This window comes from Hydra vulgaris, chromosome 01, assembly GCF_038396675.1.
Source record: "Hydra vulgaris chromosome 01, alternate assembly HydraT2T_AEP".
Classification (NCBI taxonomy): domain Eukaryota; kingdom Metazoa; phylum Cnidaria; class Hydrozoa; order Anthoathecata; family Hydridae; genus Hydra; species Hydra vulgaris.
Window position 1 is genome coordinate 60,904,867 of NC_088920.1, and position 21,074 is coordinate 60,925,940.

Consider the following 21,074-nt stretch of genomic DNA (forward strand, 5'->3'; position numbering starts at 1 on the left):
AAAATTATATCGTGCAACCTAACAGGAATAAAAATACTAGGAATAACTTTCCAGACAGATTTTGCCTTTACAGGCAGAATAAATCTGCACAAAGCCTTTAACAACTTAAAAAAAATAAATACAAAATGTTAAATACAAAAACATTTCTTTAAAGTGCAAAGGGATTTTTGTAATCACCCTAGCTCTGCCAAAGGTTTGGTTTGTGGCTAACGGATTTCCTTCGTCCAAATTAGACCAAAAAAAAAATCGACGAAGATATCTCGAACTACCTATGGCAGAGCGCAAACTAGCATATTAGAGCATAAAGAATATTTCAGCGTTTTTTCACATGCTAACAATAGTTTTGGTGTTTTTAAACATATTCAAGACTTAAAAAACTAAATTTGAATGTTTAAAAGTGTTCAGGTGTTGGCTCGAGAGTTTTGCGTTTGTAGCGTATAGGTGAGTTATGTTATCGAATATTGGTTGATTTGCAAGCACTTCTTCGATGGTGAGAATTGTGTAGTTATTAAATTTTCGAGTAGCACTGTTTTTTACTTTAGAGATTATGTTGAATAACGTGGAGGTTCACTTCATTGACTATATGGGAAATATATGGAGCTGAGTATTTGAACAATGAAAAATATTTAAGCTTTAACTAATAAATAAAAATACTTTAATTCTTACTTCTTTTACGCCGAGACAACGTTTAGAGCTGTCTAATCGACAAAGAGCAAAGATATATTTTTGTATTGAAGGTGAGAAAAGTAAGAAAAAGCCTACAGCACCAGGAGTTCCAAGGCGGTTTTTTATCCAAGTATTACCCTGGCCCGACGGTGCTTAACTTCCGTGATCTGACGAGAACGGGTGTGTTAACCGTTGTATGGTCGTAGGCAAAAGCACTAGCGTTTGCAACGCCTATAAACACTTAACTGAGATGTTCACCCGCGTTTTCCAAGTCACTAAGGTAGTAATAAAGTAGGAGAGACCTACAACTGGATCAAAGAGTTTCGATTCGTTGTGTGGCATCTGTAATGAAAAACGTTAAGGATTTCGTGCTGGATAAGTTGCGTTTAAAATTTTAAAGCGACAATTACAAAAATGGGCAGTATAACAACCCTTTCATTTAAAGAACGAGGACATTACTGAAAAAGTTTAAAGCGGTCAAATCGACAAAGAGCGAAAAATGTATTTTAGTATTGAAGGTGGGAAAAGTAAGAAAAAGCCTACGGCACCATGAGTTCCCAGGCGGTTCCCTATCCAAGTATTACCCTGGCCAGACGGTGCTTAACTTCTGTGATCTGACGAGAACGGGTGTGTTAACCGTGGTATGGTCGTAGGCAAAAGCACTAGCGTTTGCAACGCTTATAAACACTCAAATGAGCTGTTCACCCGCGTTTATTAAGTCACTATGTCAGTAATAATGTAGGAGAGACCAATCAACTTTATTAAAGAGTTTCGATTCGTTGTGTAACATCTGTTATGAAAAACGTAAAGGATTTTTTTTTTTTTTTTTTTTTTTTTATTGTATTTGCCGATTGAAAATAATTTACACTCGTAATTTATAAAAACAAATATTTACATGACTGGGGCTTGAAGAAGACAAAATTCATCTTATCATTAAGCCCCCCCTAAAAAAATGCATATTCATCAAATAAAATGTTTTAACAAAATGCAAAAAATAAAATATATAACGTTTAAAATATTTAGTAATTCAAAGAGTATTTATATTTAAGAACTGATTAGTAAAATAAGATGATATATAAGTATTAATATTACAAAAAGAATTTACAATAACTCTTTTTAATAAAAATTGAAATTATAAAATTTTACAATATTTTCAGTAATTAGTATTTCAAATAATAAAACTTAAAAAAATCGTTTGTAAATTCAAAACTTATAAGATAAGAAATACATTTACAATAGCAGACTATTGTTTAGAATATTAAATTAATATTAAAGAGTAATTAGTAGGTTAATTTTTGTTTTTGTTTGCTAGTTTAAAAAGCTTTTTAGAAGAACTTTAATTCATTTTCATGTATCATCAGTAATTGCTTAAGTTTTCTTTTAAACTGGTTTAAAGAATAATTAGATTTCAGCTCATTATTTAATATTGTATTCCACAGCTTAGGACCTCGGTTAGCAATTGAGAATTTGGTTGCTGAATAATGTGTTTTGGATTGAATGTAATTGTCTTTTGAAAATCTGGTAGGGTATATGTGGTTTATTTTTTCAAAAAGTGAATTAAATAACATTGGTGATATTTTTTTATCAAGTTTAAACATGAAGATAAGAATATGGTAAAGGTTTAGTTTATATACATTTAGAATATTAAGTTTATTAAATAATGTTTGAGTGTGAGAGAAACGGTCTACGTTTGTAATTATCCTTATAGCCTGTTTTTGTTTACTAAACAGTTTTTTTACTTTTGTTGCGTTTGTGCTGCACCAAGCAACGTTTGCATAATTTAAGTAGCAATGAATTAAAGAAAAATATAAGTTTTTTAAACAAGATAGATTTAAAAACTGCTTGGCTTTATACAAAACACCTATATTTTTTGATATTTTATTTTCAATTTAGACCTATGTGGTCCCTCCAGGTTAAATTTTCATCCAGAACCACACCTAAAAATTTTATTGATTGCTCTCTTTTTAATAATGCGTTATCAATAAAAAGATCAGGAAGTTTTAATGATTTCGTGCTGCATAAGTTGCGTTTAAAACTTTAGAGCCACAATTAAAAAAATGGGCAGTTGAAAGACCCTCTCATTTAAAGAACGAGTACACTGCAGTAAAAAACGCATACCGAAACTTTTTAGTCGAGACCGGACGTGTATTTTATTAGTACGATTTTTTCAAAAGTAAGCTGGTGAGCAGGCTTTTGGCGAACAAGTTTTTTTCAAAACTAATCAAACTTTTTCAACTTAATCAAATGATGAAGACTTACCGAAACAATGTGCTAAGTTTTTGTTACAAAAAATGCAAGCTGTTGCTAATGGTGACTTTATCGGGGATGTTGAAATGAATTATACTGACAACTCGAGCGATGATTTGAGTAGCGATGAGGAAGATAATGTTGCTGCTTTAACCAAAAAAAGGTATGCTTCTGCAATTATTTTAAATATCAATAAAAAGTGTGAAAAAAGGTCACTTTATAGAACTTTACTGTCGAAAGTCCAAACAAAGTTACGAATCGTTGGTATCATAATTGAAATTAAAAATGTCAACTTGGGTGACGAACTCGAAGGTATGCAACTCATAAATCGATTCAATTATAGAAATTGTAATGAAATCCAAAAACGCAAAAAACTACTTACTTGAAAAAGGTTTAAATATGAATGGATTTCAGCAAATATTTACAAAATCAAATCCAAATCGAAAACCCAGCCGGAGGACTCATGTGTCTTTCTTCGGGTTGCCACTGGCAGCAAAAAGTACACAATTGGTAAGTGCTTTGAGGAATTGGATTATGGCAGACATATCATAACCAGACCAATAATGACGAAAACTCCAAATGAGGGAAAAGAATTTTATAGTGGTATTCTAGTGGCCATAATGGAAGACTTGGTGGCTTCAATACCAATATTTACAGAAGTTCTTGGTTATAGAGTACGAACTAAGCACAATGGTCAACAACCACTAAATGAAAAGCATATTAATAATGGAAAAAATGAAGGATGAAATACCAAACAATGTTCTGCCTGATATTCAAGAAACATGCGAAAGTGAAATTATAGCACCAATTCAAGTTATCGAAAAAGCTGAAAATATTGTCGAAACCTCGATAGAAGTTGTTGATAAAGATATAAACAAAACAGAAAAGGATGGTAACAAACATACCGAAAGCGAACAGACACTTTTAAATCAATCTGTTGTGTCTTCTGAGGGCGAAGAAGATTTTAAAGAAGCGAAAAGACCACGCAAAACGAGAACTAAAAGACTTGACGATAAAAAAAAAAGAAATTTCATTTTGGAAAATAAACGACGGATTGAATCTGAAAAAACTGGATCAAAAGAAGAAACCCGTAATTTGTATGACGATATGGTAAAATCGGGAGATTTTGTAGGTGATGGTGGAGTAGTAACGTAAGAAAAATACTTATTCTTATTTCTTATTTTATTTTTTGTTAAACTTTTTTAGTTCTTTAAGAAAAATGAGAAAAAAAATAAAATTTTTTTTTTTTTTTAACAAGTGTTTTGAGCATAAACTAAAGCATCCGTAATTAGGTATTTTAAAAGGATATGAGCTTAGTATAATTGTTTTAAAAACTTTATTTTATTGTCTTCACAATTTGTTTGGGAAATTTTTAATTTGTTTCTTCTTTTTTAATGTAATTAGTTTTAATTAGAATTGGTAGTGAAATTTATTTCAAATAATCTAAATGGCTTTAATAATGTTACCTAAAGAAACAATATTTTTAATTTTTTTCAAAATTTAAATTGCGTAATTTATTGTATCCAAGAGACTCATAGCACTGATGAAAAGGCTGTTAAATGGGCCAAAGAATGGCAAAACAAAAGTAACGGTTGTTCTATTTGGAACAGCGGTTCAAGCCGAGAATGAGGCGTTGCCATTGTTTTTTCAAAAAATACAAAACTTTAGGAAATTACTCAAGACAAAAGCGGAAGAATTCTTGCAGTAACTGTAACCATTAAAAAGACAAAAAACAGAATAATTAACGTTTATGCTCCTTCAGAACACGTTTGCCGCAAAAACTTTTACTTACTTACGAAAAGGAAGATAAAAGATTTAAAAGCAGAATTGATAGAATTCATGCGTCAGAAAAAAATTTAAATAACTGCGATTGCAAATTTATAAAAAATATTTTTAGCGATCATCTTGGCGTTTTTTGCGAATTTAAACTTGAAAAAAAGAATAAGCAAGGGTCTGGTTCCGGCATTTTAACACCACTTTGCTTAGAGATGAATTATTTAAAAAGAACTTCATAACAATTTTAATAAAAAATATATATATATAAATACGCAAATAACAACCAATGGTGAGATGTGATGAAAACAAGAATTAAAGATATTCCCATCGATACTTTGAAATTTAATAAAAAAGAGAGGGAAAAGCAGGAACTGTTGTTAGAAAAGGAAATAGAATTAGAAAAAAACAAACCAATGAGAGATAATGAAAAAATAAAACAATTGCAAAAGAATCAAAAAGCGCTTTTAAACAACAGCGGAATTTTTGTTAGAAACAAGCAAATTATTATTGAAGAAAGAAAAGAACCTTTAAAAGCTTTATTCCAAACAGAAAGAAGCAACCAAATAAAAAAACTATTTAAAAAAATGAAAATTGGAGACAAGACCTTTGTCGACACAAAAAACATAATGGAAAACGTTATGAAATTCTACAAATCTCTTTATAAAAATCAAAAATTAAATCTTGATTAACGATATGAATTTTTAAAAAACGTTAAAAGTGTGTTAACAAATGACCAAAACGCATTTATGAATATAAAATTTAGCAGCGAAGAACTTTGTAATGCTGCAAAGTCGCTCAATAAAGGAAAAACTCCGGGAATAGACGGGATTCCAGAAGAGTTTTACACCGAATATATATGGTAAAGAACTCGCCAACATTTTTAACGAAAATGTTTTTAATCCAAAAATTGAACTCTCTTGGACGCAGAGGACAGCGCTAATTAGTCTTCTGCCCAAGGAAGGTGATATAACACTTATTCAAAATTAGTGACCGATATTTTTATTGTGCGCAGACTACAAAATCATTACAAAAGCACTCGCGTTAAGGTTTTCGAAAGTTCTGAACTTCTTACTACGATCTTCTAACACGTGATCTGTCCCGGAGAGAAACATCTTTTCGAACTTGTTTCTTGTAAGGGGCGTCATTCATTATACTAACGAAAAAAACATCGGAAGCGTTTTGCTGACAATAGATCAGGAAAAGGCTTTCGACAATATTGATAGAGATTTTTATTCAAAATATTAGAAAAGTATAATTTAGGTGAAAATCTTATTAATGCAATAAAACAAACAAAGAAAGAAAATTAACCCATTATAATTAGCAACGGTTACATGAGTAAACCATTAAAAGTTAGGAGAGTGGTTCGTCAAGGCAATCCTATCTCACTCACGTTGTATTGCCTGGTGGTAAAAGTACTGGCTCTCGAAGATAAAAACAACCTATTTGTGGACGGTATTCTTCTGCCAGGGACAAAATCCAACGTAAAAGTTTTGCAGTATGCTGATGACACCTCACTGTGTGTGTGGAGTCAGTCATCATTAGAAGAAATTTTTAAAATTCTAGATGAATTTGAAGAAGCTTCAGGCTTCAACATTAACAAAAACAAAACCAAAGCTTTGGCCCTGGGAAGTTTTAATTATATCGTCTATGAAAACACACTTGTCAAAAACAAGCAAAATATTATTTGGTCCCATGCGACAGGCATTAAAACATTAGGAATTACTTTCCATTCTGACCTTACGTACGCGGCGAGATTAAACTGGAAGAAAGCGATTTAAAATTTAAAAACAAAATTAAAAAGTCTCAAATACAGAAACGTGTCTTTGAAATACAAGGGATTTTTCGTAAATACTCTTGCATTATCAAAGGTGTGGATTGTAGCTAATGTTTTTCCCATAACAAAATTAGATAAAAAAAAATTAACAAAGAAACTTCAGTTCATCTGTGGCTGTAAAGAGAGAAATTTTTATAAGGTCAAAGGTTCATCGTTATGATTTTTTTATTATAAGCATGAAGTTTTTTGTTGTTTTAATGGCATTACCCTAGTTAACCGGTGATGACAAAGGTTGTGTTTTTATATTATAAGGTCGTGGAATAATCGCCACGACGTTTTTATTATAACCACGGATTTTTGTTTATTTAATAATGAGGAGATTGCATGACCGTCGTCGTCCGGTGATGACGGAAGTTGTGTTTTAATATTTTAAGGTCGTGGGTTAATTGCCGCGACGTATTTATTTTAGGCACGAAGAATTTAAAAACAAAAAAGCTTTCTGTAAACCACCCTTTTGATGTAAAATCCTCATATTTTATCTTTTTCACGTTATATTGTATGATTATATATGTTCGGAAAAATCCCCCCTAAATTGTAAAATTCCCAAGTTGTAAATTATTATTCAAGAAATATATGTATATATGTTGTTTGAAAAAAAATAAATAAATAAAAATAAGGTAGACATCAAAAACTTTTGACGCAAATTATTGATTTTTCAGGGTTTCGGAAATAAGTAAACTAAAGCATAGAAATTAACTTTCCAGTGTTCTTGCACGTCCTATTGACGTGCCAGTGCAAACAACATTTCTTTTGCAATTTCATGTTTTCATAAAATGATTTTTGAGTGTTTTAACAGAGTTTCAAGATTATTTTTACGGATTAATTTTTCAAGTTTACACTTTTTTTTTTAATGTTGCAATTTGTATTTAATGTTGCAATTTGTATGCAAATAATACCGGTATATTTGATATTTGACAAACAATGTAATAAAGGCTCTATTTAATAAATTATATCTACTTGCTTGTTTTTGATTTCTTTTTAAAAGAGGCTTCACTGCTGCTGTTGCTGCTGATACAAACGAAGCAATGAGAACATGTCATTTTCTCGCATAAACGCAACACTAAAATAAGGAATTTTTTCTTTTTTTAAGTCAAAAGAACCTGTTACAGTTACAGTTTATAGGTCTTACTTATAAAACATATTGTACACTGGAATGACAATCTACTTGGCATAAAAGAATATTTCAGCGTTTTTTCATAAATGTTAACAATGGTGTTTTTAAACATATCCAAGACTTTAAAGACTACCTAAACTTGAATGTTTAGAAAGTTTTCAGATGTTGGCTCGAGAGTTTTGCGTTTGTAGCGTATAGGTGAGCTATGTTATCGAATATTGGTTGATTTGCAAGCACTTCTTCAATGGTGAAATTTGTGTAGTTATTGAATTTTCGAGTAGCACTGTTTTTGTAGGTTAGAGATTTTGTTAAATAACGTGGAGGTTCACTTGATTGCCGATATATGAAATATATAGAGCTGGATATTTGCACAATGAAAAATATTGAAGCTTGAAACGATAAATAAAAATACTTTAATTCTTTCGTCTTTTACGCCGAGACAGTGTTTAGAGCTGTCTAATCGACAAGGAGCAAAGATGTATTTTAGTATTGAAGGTGAGATAAGTAAGAAAAAGCCTACGGCACCAGGAGTTCCGAGGCTGTTCCCCATCCAAGTACTACCCTGGCCCGACGGTGCTTAACTTCCGTGATCGGACGAGAACGGGTCTGTTCACCGTGATATGGTCGTAGGCGAAAGCACTAGCTTTTGCAACGCTTCTAAACACTCAAATGAGCTGTTCACCTGCGTTCACCAAGTCACTTAGTCACTAATAATGTAGGAGAAATCTATCAACTTGATCAAAGAGTTTGGATTCGTTGTGTGGCATCTTAAATGAAAAACGTAAAGGATTTCGTGCTAGATAAGTTGCATTCAAATTTTAGAGCCACAATCACAAAAATGGGCAGTTGAACAACCCCCTCATTTGAAGAACAAGGACCCTACGGAAAAAAATACATACTAAAACATTTTGGTCTTCTTTGTGGTTTTTTTAATAATTAGTGTAAGTTGTATGATGGCGGCTGGTGAGTCAGTAGTAGGTCAAGCGCTGATTGAACCAAAGCAGACTTCCTCCACACAAAGTAGTGATATGGTTTTGACTGTTCTTGAATTTGAAGTTCTACTAAACAAAAAACCGAAAAGTTATGCTTCGGTTCTAAACACAATAAAAAAGGTAAACAGAAGACCACTTCTTAGAACACTGGTATCTAGAATTCAAACAAGGATATCAATTCTTGATGTTATTATTGAAATTGAAAACGCAATTTTAGCTAACGATATCGAAGGAGTACAACTCATAAATCGTAACACAGTTATTGAAATTGTTATGAAAACCGACGGAGCTAGAAATTTTCTACTTGAAAAAGGTCTGAACATAAATGGTTTTCACCATATTTTCAAAAATTCTAATCCAAACAGGCAAACGAGTAGACGTACTCATGTCTCTGTCTTCGGGCTACCTTTAGAAGCTAAAAACACACAAATCGGAAAATGTTTTGAGCAACTTGGATACGGTAAACATATATTGACAAAACCTGTCATGCGGAAAACGCCTAACGAAGGCTAAGAATACTACAGTGGTTACCTCGCTGCCATAATGGAGGATATCTTTAACCCGATTGCTGTTTCAATGGAGCTGTTAGGCTATCGCGTTAGAACGAAGCATAACGGACAAGACTATTCTCACAAAAGAAAAAAAAATATCGAGAAAGAAAAAGTTGCTCCGACAACTAATGTAAGTAATGAAATTAAAAATAATGAAGACGATTTTATACCAATATCTATAATCTATTGTAAATGATCGGCCTAATTAAAAAAATAAAACTCCAATGCAAACTGTTGTCAATGGCATAACTTCTCAAATTGTGGTTGCATGCAACGAAATTGGATGTGATCAGACAGGTGAGGATCAAGCGATTGTGTCAGATGACGATTCTAAAGAAATGAGTGGTTCGCGAAAGAAAGGAAGAAAGAGACGCGAGGAAAGAAAGCAAGCGAAGATTGATGGTGGTGAAATTAAAAGACGAATTGAGGACGAAAAGAGGAAAACGGTAGATGGTACTTGCGTTAAAAACTGGTACAAGGAAATAGTTGCATCATGGGATATTGCAAGTGAAGACGGGAAGATTACGTAAGAATCATTTTTTACTTTTAGTTTTTAAGTTTTTTATTTTGTTTCATGTTACTTTTTTAAGTTTTAATTTTCTAACATATAGTAATACGTAATTTGTGTTTGGAGCATGTGCAATAACACTCGAGTTTAGGTAATTAAACTGAAGTTAATTGTGGTTTCCTTAATTTAAATTGTGTTATTTTATTAATGTTTTAGCAATGTCTAGTTTATAACTTAGCTATCTTCCTAGTTGGTGTAATTAAATTTAATAAATATGGCAATAAAAATTCTTTTTAATCACGTCAATAGCCTTAATAATGCGGCCAAAAGAAAAAAAATTTTTAACACTTTTAAAAAATTTATCTTGTGACATTAATTGTAATCAGGAAACCCATAGCACCGATAAATCGGCTGTAGAATGGGCCGAAGATTGGCGAAACTTAACTAACGGCTGTTCCTATTGGAACAGTGGTTTAAGTCGTGAATGCAGTGTAGTCATTCTATTTCCAAAAAAAACTAAAATTGCAGAAACTACTAAGGATAAAAACGGAAGAATTATTGCTGTCACAGCAACAATTAAAAAATTAAATATTAGATTAATTACTGCTTGTGCTCCAAACACGCATAATTTTAAAGAACATTTTTTAAAAAACATAATAAACAAGCATGAGTATATGATTTTTTAATATTGTCTGGTGATTTCGACATGGTTGAAAACCCAAGTCTTGACCGACAAGGTAGGGATTTATTAAACAAAAACCACCAAATCGGTCTCAAACAAAAATGCTTGTAAGAAAATACATAAAGTGAATGACGTGTTCAAAAAGCGTTTTCCGCAAAAAAATTGTAATTACTTATGAAAAAAAAGACAAAAGTTTCAAAAGTAGAATAGATAGAATTAATGTTTCGCATACAAATTTAAATAAATGTGAATGCAAGTTTATTAAAAATAAACTTAGCGACAATGTTGCAGTTTTTTACGATTTAATTTTAAAAGAACATAACGAGAGAGGGCCTGGATATTAACATCTTAAAACGAGTTTGTTAGGTGAGGTAATGTTTGAAAGTAAACTAAAAAATGATTTTGAAAAAAAGAAAAACAAAAAATTCAAATTTGCAAACAACAACCAATGGTGGGACGTAATAAAAACTAGGATTGGGGACATTGCTATAGAGGCCTCGAAAGTTAAAAAGAGAGAAAACAAAACTGACGAAGCGATCTTAGAAAAACAAATACAGTTAGAAAAAATGAAATCAAATAAAGATGATGCAAAACTTAAGCAACTGCAAAAAGAACAACAGGCGCTTTTTAACAAAAGCAAAATTTTCGTGAGAACAAAATAAATTGTTGTAGAAGAAGGAGAAAAACCTTCTAAAGCTCTGTTTTAAATAGAAAAAAGTAATCAAACTAAAATAACAATTAAAAAAATTAAAAGCGGCGAAAAAACTTACAGCGACACAAAAAACATTTAAAAAATTATTAGGAGATTTTATAAATCGCTTTATAAAAAGGAAAAAATAAATCAAGAAATGCAAAAAGATTTTTTAAACAACAATCAAAATTGTTTAACAAACGTGCAAAACGCTTTTATAAATGTTAAATTTAGCTGCGAGGAACTTTTTAACGCTGCGAAATAACTACGCAAAGGTAAAATACCGGAAGTTGACGGAATTCCCGTTGAGTTTTGCACCGAATATTGGCACATATACGCTGAAGAACTCACAGCTTTGTTCAATAAAAATATTTTTAATCCGAAAAACGAACTGTCCTGGTCGCAGAGGACTGCGCCAATTAGTCTCCTGCCCAAGGACGACGACTTAACACTTTTACAAATTTGGCGTTCAATCTCTCTTTTGTGCGTTGATTACAAAATCATTACAACAGCGCTTGCGCTAAGACTTTCGATAGTTCTATTTTGCATACTAAGAACAAAGAAACGTCTTTTTAAACTTGTTTTTTTTGAGAGACGTCATTCACTATGCCACCGAAAAAAACTTTAATAGCGTTTTGCTGACAATAGACCAGGAAAAAGCTTTTAACAAAACCGATTGACCTTGTTTGTTCAAAAATTCAGAAAAGTATAATTTGGGAAAAAATTTTATCAACGCAATTAAACAAACAATAAAAAAAATCAATCTATAGTAATAAACAACGGTTACATCAGCAAACCGCTAAAGGTTCGGAGGGGTGTTCGTCAAAGCGACCCCATTTCACTCATGTTGTACTGCCTGGCGGTGGAAGTACTAGCCCGGGAGCAAAATCAAATTTAAAAGTTTTACAATATGCTGACGACACCACACTTTGTGTGAGAAGTCACGAGTCAGTTGAAGAAATTTTTAAAATCCTAGGCAAGTTTGAGAATGCCTCCGGTTCAAACGTAAACAAAAATAAAACTAAGGCGCTGGCTCTGGGCAGGTTTAACTATTTTGCCTACGAAAACAGCCTGCGCGAAAAGAAACACAATATTATTTGGTCGAACGCGACGGGAAGTTTTATTTTAGGAGTAACTTTCCATTCTGACCTTGCGTACACGGCGAGATTAAAATGGAACAAGGCGTTTAAAAAATTTAAAAAAAAATTGTTAAGTTTTAAATACAGGAGCGTATCTTTGAGATGCAACGGAAATTTCGCCAATACTCTTGCATTGTCAAAGGTATGGTTTGTAGCGAACGTGTTTTCCGCGACAAAATTAGATCAAAAAAAATTTACAAAGAAATTTCAATTTACCTTTGACAAAGTTTGAACGCTGAACCTGTTAAAAGAGAAATTCTCAAACTCTCAGTTGACAAGGGAGGTTTAGGAATACTAGATGTTCAAAATTAGTGCCTTGCGCTGAGGTTGATACATCTTTTGCAAATGAGAAAAAAGGCAAACCCGCACGAAAGTTATTATTTGCAAAAGTATTTTCTATCTTATCCCCTAAACCAGCTCGCTAAAACAAAATATCCTCAATGGTTATATATGACTGCGAGCAACAGTCCTAAATCCATTAGCAACCTACCTATTTACTACAAAGATTCAATTGAGACAAATAAAAACGATATCAAAATTTTCGATTTAGGTAAAATAACTACGAAAAATATTTACGCTCTTTTTTCTGGCAAAAGGGAAAACAGTACAATAAAACTAATTGAGCTTTTGTGGAACGCCAAGTTTCAAAAAACTCTCCCATGAAAAAAAATTGGGAGAGGAATTTTAACTCGTACGCCTTCGGGACGAGCAAAGACATCCTTTGGCGCATTTTAACTAATTCTCTGCTAACTTTAGAAAAACTAAATGGATGGCGCATAAAACGAGGACAGTTTCACGAAAACTCAAATTGCAAAAGCTGCAACCGTGTAGAAGAGACTTTACATCCTTTTATTTTTTGCAGTAAAGCGCGAGCGGTCTGGAAAAAAATGAGATTTGTATACGAAAGGTTGCTCCCACGAAAACCTTTAAACTCTGTGCATGCTCTCTATTTAATTAACATTGAGTAATTACCGAAAAAAGATGAAAAAGCAAAAATTATAACATCTTTAACAAATATAACAACATTGGAATTGTGGAAAAGTAGAAACTTAAAACTAAAAGAAAATCAAAACATTAACTCTACGAGAATCGTAGAAAACATATTGAGTCAAAGAAAATATATATGGAAAACAAAAATACAATAAATACCTTAGGGAAAACAATGTAGAAAAATTTCATAAGTTATTCTCTTAAAATAACGCGATTAGTGATATGAACAATCCAGACTTAACATTCACCATCTAGACGATGGTGAATTGTAGGTCGCGATCAACTTTAAAAAGTAAAGGGTGTTCAACCATAAATCTTATATAGAGTATAGAGAATGCACGACCCTAGTCGTCCGGTGACGGCGAAGGTTGTGGTAATATTTTTTAAGGTCATGGGTTAATTGCCATGATGAATTTATTATAAGCACGATAATACTAATCATTAACAATTTTTTTTTCTATAAACCCACAAGTATTTTTTCACCTGTCAAAAAATTTTTACACTGAGTATAACTATTCATGTGCAAATTTTTAATTTTAACACCTTTAAATTGAAAAGCCCCATCATCAAGTAATAGCTGTTTCTTTATCAATCTTCTCCTTTTTGTTTAAATTATCCTTCTTTTTTACAAACATAAAAACGTTTTAAACTATAAATATTCCTTAATGTGATTTTTGAATTCTTGAAACTTCAAAAAAACGTCTTCTATGTAATTGTATAACTAGAAAACCTGTATATATATTACGGAACGTCTGTTGTTGTAAAACTGCCCAAATTGTAAATTATTTTTCATAAAATATATGTATATATGTTGTTTAAAAAAATAAAATAAGGCAGCAACGGAAAAAAACACAGACTGAAACGTTTTAGTCTTCCTTGTGGTTTTCTTTTCTGTTTTTAAAGTGCGAGTTTTTTCAATGGAGGCTGGTGAACCGAATGGCAAAAATGGTTTTTTCAAAACAACATAACCAGTCTCTGATCCAATAACGTTAAAACGATATCGTTAACGGAATCTGAAACTCTCTTGGAGAAAATGAATGCAGTGGCAAGTGGAGCTGCAGTAAATGACTTCGTAATTAATTACAGCGACGATGAAATGTCTGACGTCAAAGAAAGATAAATCAAACCTCAACAAATAACAAAAACGTATGCATCCGCAAATAATACCACCCTTTATAAAAGATCCGATAAAAACCACTCAACCGAACCCTTCTATCAAAATTGCAAACTAAATCTTCCACAGTCGAAGTTATAGCTGAAATCGAAAATGCCAACCCTTCTAATCAACTAGAAGGTATACAACTAATCAGTCGCAATACTGCAATTGAAATCGTCATGAAATTTGATGAGGCGAAGAATTTCCTACTTGAAAAGGGGCTTAATATTAATGGCTTTCATCATATATTTAGCAAATCTAACCCTAACCGACAACCGAGTTGAAGGACTCACGTATCTATATTCAGTATGCCCTCGGAAGCGAAAAGCACTCAAATTGGCAAATGCTTCGAACAAATGGGCTACGAAAAGCACATCCTAACAAAACCGGTGATGAGGACAACACCAAATGAGGGCAAGGAGTACTTCAAGGGAATTCTCATTGCCATCTTAGAAGACATGGTTACCCCGATTAAGTTCGATTGAAGTTCTCGGGTACAACGTAAGAACTAAACACAACGGGCGAGCCCCACGTCAAGAACGACGTTATGCGACGTTATATGACGTTATAAAGGATAACGAACTGTTGATCAAAGATAAAGATAATGATAGTGAAATTCAAAAAAATAACATTAACGCATTACTCCAATCTAGTAAAACTACGAAATCGGATGAAAATTTTGAAAACATAATGCAAATTATGATGGAGAAATAAATTTCCACGAGGGAAGAAGAAAATGACCAGACTAAACAAACAGTTGTAGATCAAACTACCGTATCTGATGACGAAGGAACGCAACGAATTAAATCACGAAAGAAAGGCACGAAGAGGAGAAAAGAAATCAAATCAAGTATCGAAGAAAGCGTTGAAAGCAAACGAAAAAGTGAAAACGAAAAGGCAAACGTAGAGGACGCAATAACGAGTAAAAACTGGTACGAGGAGATGATCGAGTCGGACGACATTGAAAGCGAAGTTGGGAAAGTGACGTAAGAATTCAATTATTAATTTGTTTTTTCATTTTTAATTTGTTTCCTATTTTACTATTACACTTTAAACCACATTTAAACTTTATGATCTTTTAACAATGGCAGTAAAAATTCTAACAAACAATATTAACAGCCTTAACAATAAAGCAAAAAAAAAAACGTGATGAATTTTTTTCATAAATTAAATTACGATATTTTTTGCCTTCAAGAAACTCATAGCACTGATAAAACTGCGAATGATTAATCTATTGAGTGGAAAAAAACAACAAAAAGCACTTCTATATGGAATAGTGGAACAAGCCGCGAATGCGGCGTTGCTATTCTGTTAAAAAGAGAAACAAAAATTAGGTACATTACACAGGATAAAAAAGGTAGAATTCTTGCTGCCACCGCAATTTTTAAAAAAATAAAAAGAAGGATAATAAACATTTATGCACCCAATATACACCAATATAAGACACATTTTTTTTTGAAAAATTAAACAAACACGCGCGACTTTATGACCTTTTTTTTATTGTTGGACGACTTTAACATTGGTTGAAAATCCAAATTTAGATAGAGGAGGTCGAGATTTATACAACCTTAACCACCAAATAGGTTTAAAAAATCTAAATCTTTTTAAAATACAACATAAAGTGAACGGCGTTTTTAGAACGCTATTCACGCATGAACGAGTTTTCACCTACGAAAAAGAGGACAAATCCTTTAAAAGTAGCATAGACCGTCTATACGCCTCTAACGAACTAATAAAACACTGCAAATGCTCCTTTTTAAAAAACGATTTAAGTGACCATAATGCAGTTCTATGCGACATCAAATACGAAAAATTTAGCGAACGAGGACCAGGATACTGGCATCTCAACAAAAACTTATTTAGTGATGCAAGCTTTAAAAAAAATGAAAAACTTAAATACAAAAGTAATAATCAATGGTGGGATATAATAAAAACCCGCATTAGAGATGTCGCCATAGAAACAGCAAAAAAACGCAAAAAAAACAATAAGCACCGTTGTTAGAAAAACAAATTGAATTTGAAGGAAAACTAACGTAGGTTATGAAAAAATTAGGCAACTCCAATAGGAGAAAAAAGAACTCTGCATCGACAGAGGAATATTTGTGAGAACTAAGCAAATTATATGCGAGGAATGCGAAAAAACCAACAAAATCTCTTTCAAATAAAAAGAGACAATCAAAAGAAAAAAACTATTAAAAGTATTTAAGATGGGGATTGTCTTCATAAATACACGAAAAACATTTTAAAAACAAAAAGAAATTTTTATAAACATTTATACAAAAAAACAAAATTTAAACCAAATAAAACAAAAACAATTTGTAGATAAAACTGAAAACACTTATGATGACCAAAACGCGTTTTTAAACATTCCATTCAGCAGCGAGAAACTCCTCAATGCCGCAAAATCATTAGGCAAAGGAAAAATTTCAGGCATTGACGGCATTTCAATTGAATTTTACCAAGAATACTGGGAAATATACGGTGAGGAGCTGACAGACCTTTTTAACAAAAACATGTTTAACTTAAGTAATAAGTTATCTTGGTCACAAATAACGGCCCTCACTTCCCTCCTACCCAATGAAGGTAACCCAACGCTAATTCAAAACTGGCGACCAATCTCACTGCTATGCGCAGACTAGCGTTGAGACGCTCAAAACTCCTGAATGTACTACTCGAACCAACGCAAACGTGCTCAGTACCCGGAAGAAACATCTTCTCAAATGTAACTCTTGTTATATTTAAGAAGATGTTTCTACTGGGTACTGATTTTGCGGCATTGAGGAGTTTCTCGCTGCTGAATGGAATGTTTAAAAACGCGTTTTGGTCATCATTTAGAGTGTTTTCAATTTTATCAACAAATTGTTTTTGTTTTATTTGGTTTAAATTTTTTTTTTTGTATAAATGTTTATAAAAGTTTACTAATATTTTTAAAATGTTTTTCGTGTCTTTATGAAGACAATTCCCATCTTGAAAACTTTTAATAGTTTTTTTCTTTTGATTGTCTCTTTCCATTTGAAAAAGAGATTTTGTTAGTTTTTCGCCTTCCTCGCATATAATTTGCTTAGTTCTCACAAATATTCCTCTGTCGATGCAGAGGTCTTTTTTCTCCTTTTGGAGTTGCCTAATTTTTTTATAATCTACGTTAGTTTTATTTCTTTCAAATTCTATTTGTTTTTCTAACAACGCCTCTTGTTGTTATCTTTGCGTTTTTTAAGTTTTTGCTGTTTCTATGGCAACATCTCTAATGCAAATTTTTGATAAATAAAAACACTCAATCCATTGTCATAAACAACGGGTATATGAGCAAACCCTTTAAAATTGAGAGAGGTGTATGTCAGGGAGACCCAATATCTCTCATGCTGTACTGCCTGGCAGTAGAAACGCTTGCACGCATATTTCAAACTAACGGGTTTGTAGACGGCATCCCGCTGACTGGAAATAAAACTAGCCTTAAAGTAATGCAGTACGCAGACGACACTTCACTATTTGCGCGATGCGAAAACTCAATTAAAGGAATTTTTAATATCCTCGAGGACTTTGAACGAGCCTAAGGATCAAACATAAAAAAAAGCAAAACAAAATCGCTTGCCCTAGGCGACTTTAACTACCTAGGCTACGAGAACAATGTAAAAACGCTCAATAAAAAAAACTTCAATATAAACTGGTCGAACCAGGCGGGTTTAAAAATTCTAGGAATTAAATTCCACACAAACCTTGCCTATACGGGCAGAATTAACTGGCACACTGCCGCAGAAAAATTCCGAATAAATATACAAAATTTTAAATACCAAAGTCTTTCGTTGAAATGCATAGGAATCTTTGTCAACACCCTTGCCCTGTCAATGGTGTGATATGTGGCAAACGTATTCCCGATCTCTAAACAAGACCTCAAAAAAATAGGTAAAACAAACTCAACCTACCTTTGGCAGAGAATATACGCTGAAACCGTTAAAAGAGACATTCTGAAATTACTCGTTAACAAGGGGGGTTTGGGCGATTTTGATGGGCAAAACCAGTGCTTTGCAATCAGAATGAAATATATATTCGAATTGAAAGAAGTAGACAAGTGCCACCAAGGATTTTTCTTACAAAAATAATTTCTGGCATACGCTTTAACCAATATAGCCAAAACTAAATATCCTCAATGGTTATTTCTTACTGGAAACAGTAATCCAAAATTCCTAAATCCACTTCCTTTTTACTATAAAGATGTAATTGGAAAAATTTAAGACAATGATGAGATCTTCAACATTGCCCAAAAAACAACAAAAAACATTTAGACCCATATCTCTTAACAAAAAGAAAACGCAAGCATTAGACTAATCCAACTTAAATATGAATCAAAATTCCAAAAACCAATCCCATGGAAACAAATATGGGAAAAGAATTTTGACTTTAATGCGCAGGGAACAAGCAAGATTACACACTGGCGCATTCTTACGAATTCCCTGCCAACTTTAGAAAAAATAAACTCTTGGATAATTAAACGTGGACAATTCCCTGGATACTCCAAATGCAAAAATTGTAACCGAGTGGACGACACCCCTTTATCTTCTGCAACAAGGCGAGAGCTGTGTAAAAAGTAATAAGAAACATTTATGAAAACATCTTACCATCAAAACCATTTAACTCGGTACACGCCCTCTTCCTGATAAACATAGAGGAACTTCCAAAACAAAATTATACTGCAAAAATTATTACAACCCTAACACACATTACCACTAATGAATTGTGGAGATGTAGAAACTCGAAACGAAAAGAAAATCGTGATATTCCTGCCAAAACAATTGCTGAAAATATACTAAAAGAAATTAAATTCACCTAGAAAATTCAGTATAATAAATACTCTAGAGAAAAAAATATTGAAAAATTTCACAAAATGTACTCAATAAACAGTGTAATAGGCAGCTACAATCAAGAACTAACATTCACTATATAGATATAGTGAATTATAGGTCACGATTAAAAACACGATATTATAAAACATAAAACGGATTTTCAACCATAGTTGAATACGAAAACGAGCATGACCCTAGCCGTCCAGTGACAGCGATTGTTGTGTGTATATATTTAAGGTCGTGGGTTAATCGCCATGATATATATATTATAAGCACGACTACGCGCATGTCCCTAGTGACCCTGAGGTGCGACAGACATCCTTATATTTTTTAAATGCAAGATTTAATAGCCAGCATTTATAAACACGATTTAAAATTTACTTTAATTCTGCTTATTTTTAATGACAGGTATAAATATAAATTGTTTTAAGTATAAATAAAATATTATTTTAAATCTACAGTATCTTATAAACGAACAACTTCTATAAAAAATGATAAGTTCAAATAACCCATTAAGAAGCTAAAGCTATAACTATTTTACACCAAAAATTTGAGTTTGGTACGACAGCACTATAAACTTTTACTTGGTTTTAAATTTGAATAATAAAAATTACAAAAACTTATAAAAAAATTTAAACCATTAACAATCTATCTTAAGTTAAGTGTTTAAGAAACATATCAAGAGATGATCCTCTCACATGTAAACTACCAAAAATGTAAACTCGTTATAAACCCCTCATTTATAAATATATCCAATCACTATATTATATACAGTATTTCTAAAAGAAAAACCTTGTGAATATATTACGGGACCCCCCCCCCCCCTGTTACTACACTTAACTAACCCCCCTGTTACTACTCTAAACTACTCTTCATGGAAATTCTTATTACGAAATAAATGTATAAATGTTAAAAATAATTAAAAAATAAAAAAAAAGGTAGGCATCAAAAAATTTTGACCCAAAATTTCGATTTTTCGGGGTTTCGGGAGTGGGTAAACTAAAGCAAACAAAAGCAACTTTCCAGTGTACTTGCACGTCTTATTGACGTGCCAGTGCAAACGACCTTTCTTTTGCAGTTTCATATTTTCAAAGAATGATTTTTGAGTTTTTTTAACAGAGTTCTACAGATTATTTTCACGGACTAATTTTTCAAATTTACACATTTTTTTTAATGTTACAATTTGTTTTTAATGTTGCAATTTGTATGCAAATGATAACTGTATATTTGATATTTGACAAACAGTGTAATTAAAGGCCCTATTTAATAAATTATATTTACTTGCTTGTTGTTGATTTCTTTTTAAACGAGGCTTTACTGCTGCTGCTGCTGCTGCTGCTGCTGGTACAAACAAAGCAATGAGAACATGTCATTTTCTCGCATAAACACAACATTAAAAAAAGGAAGTTTTTTTTTTTTCAAGTCAATAAGAACCTGTTACAGTTGCAGTTTACAGTTCTTACTTATAAAATATATTGTACACTTGAATGATAATCTAAATAGCATAAAAGAATATTTCAGCATTTTTTCACATCCCAACGGGCATTTGCTGATTTAAAATTGGTTTAGATTACGTTTATATGACATTTACGCCGTTCTAAACGTTTAGGAATCTATTCTAAACGAGTACTGAATGTTTAGTTAGCGTTTAAAAGCCTAATCACACGTTCAGTTCCGTAGGAATCTATTCTAAACAAGTTCTGAATGTTTAGTTAGAGTTTAAAAGCTAAATCACACAGTTTCCGTACGGAACTAATTAAGTTATATAACTTAATTAAGTTCGCACAGAAGGAGTCGGACATTTTGAATCTTTTATTATGTATTAAAACTATTAATTTATATGAATCTTAAATTATGTAGTTTGTGGTTTAAAAAAAATAAAATAACTTT

At 32.2% G+C, this 21,074-nt stretch overlaps 3 pseudogenes; all 3 read right to left on the bottom strand.

Annotated features, from left to right (window-relative positions):
- Positions 1–755: 755 nt before the first annotated feature.
- Positions 756–874, bottom strand: LOC136075628 (5S ribosomal RNA; annotated as a pseudogene).
- A 328-nt stretch (positions 875–1,202) lies between these two features.
- Positions 1,203–1,321, bottom strand: LOC136075625 (5S ribosomal RNA; annotated as a pseudogene).
- A 6,829-nt stretch (positions 1,322–8,150) lies between these two features.
- LOC124810641 (5S ribosomal RNA) lies at positions 8,151–8,269 on the bottom strand (annotated as a pseudogene).
- Between the last annotated feature and the right edge of the window lie 12,805 nt (positions 8,270–21,074).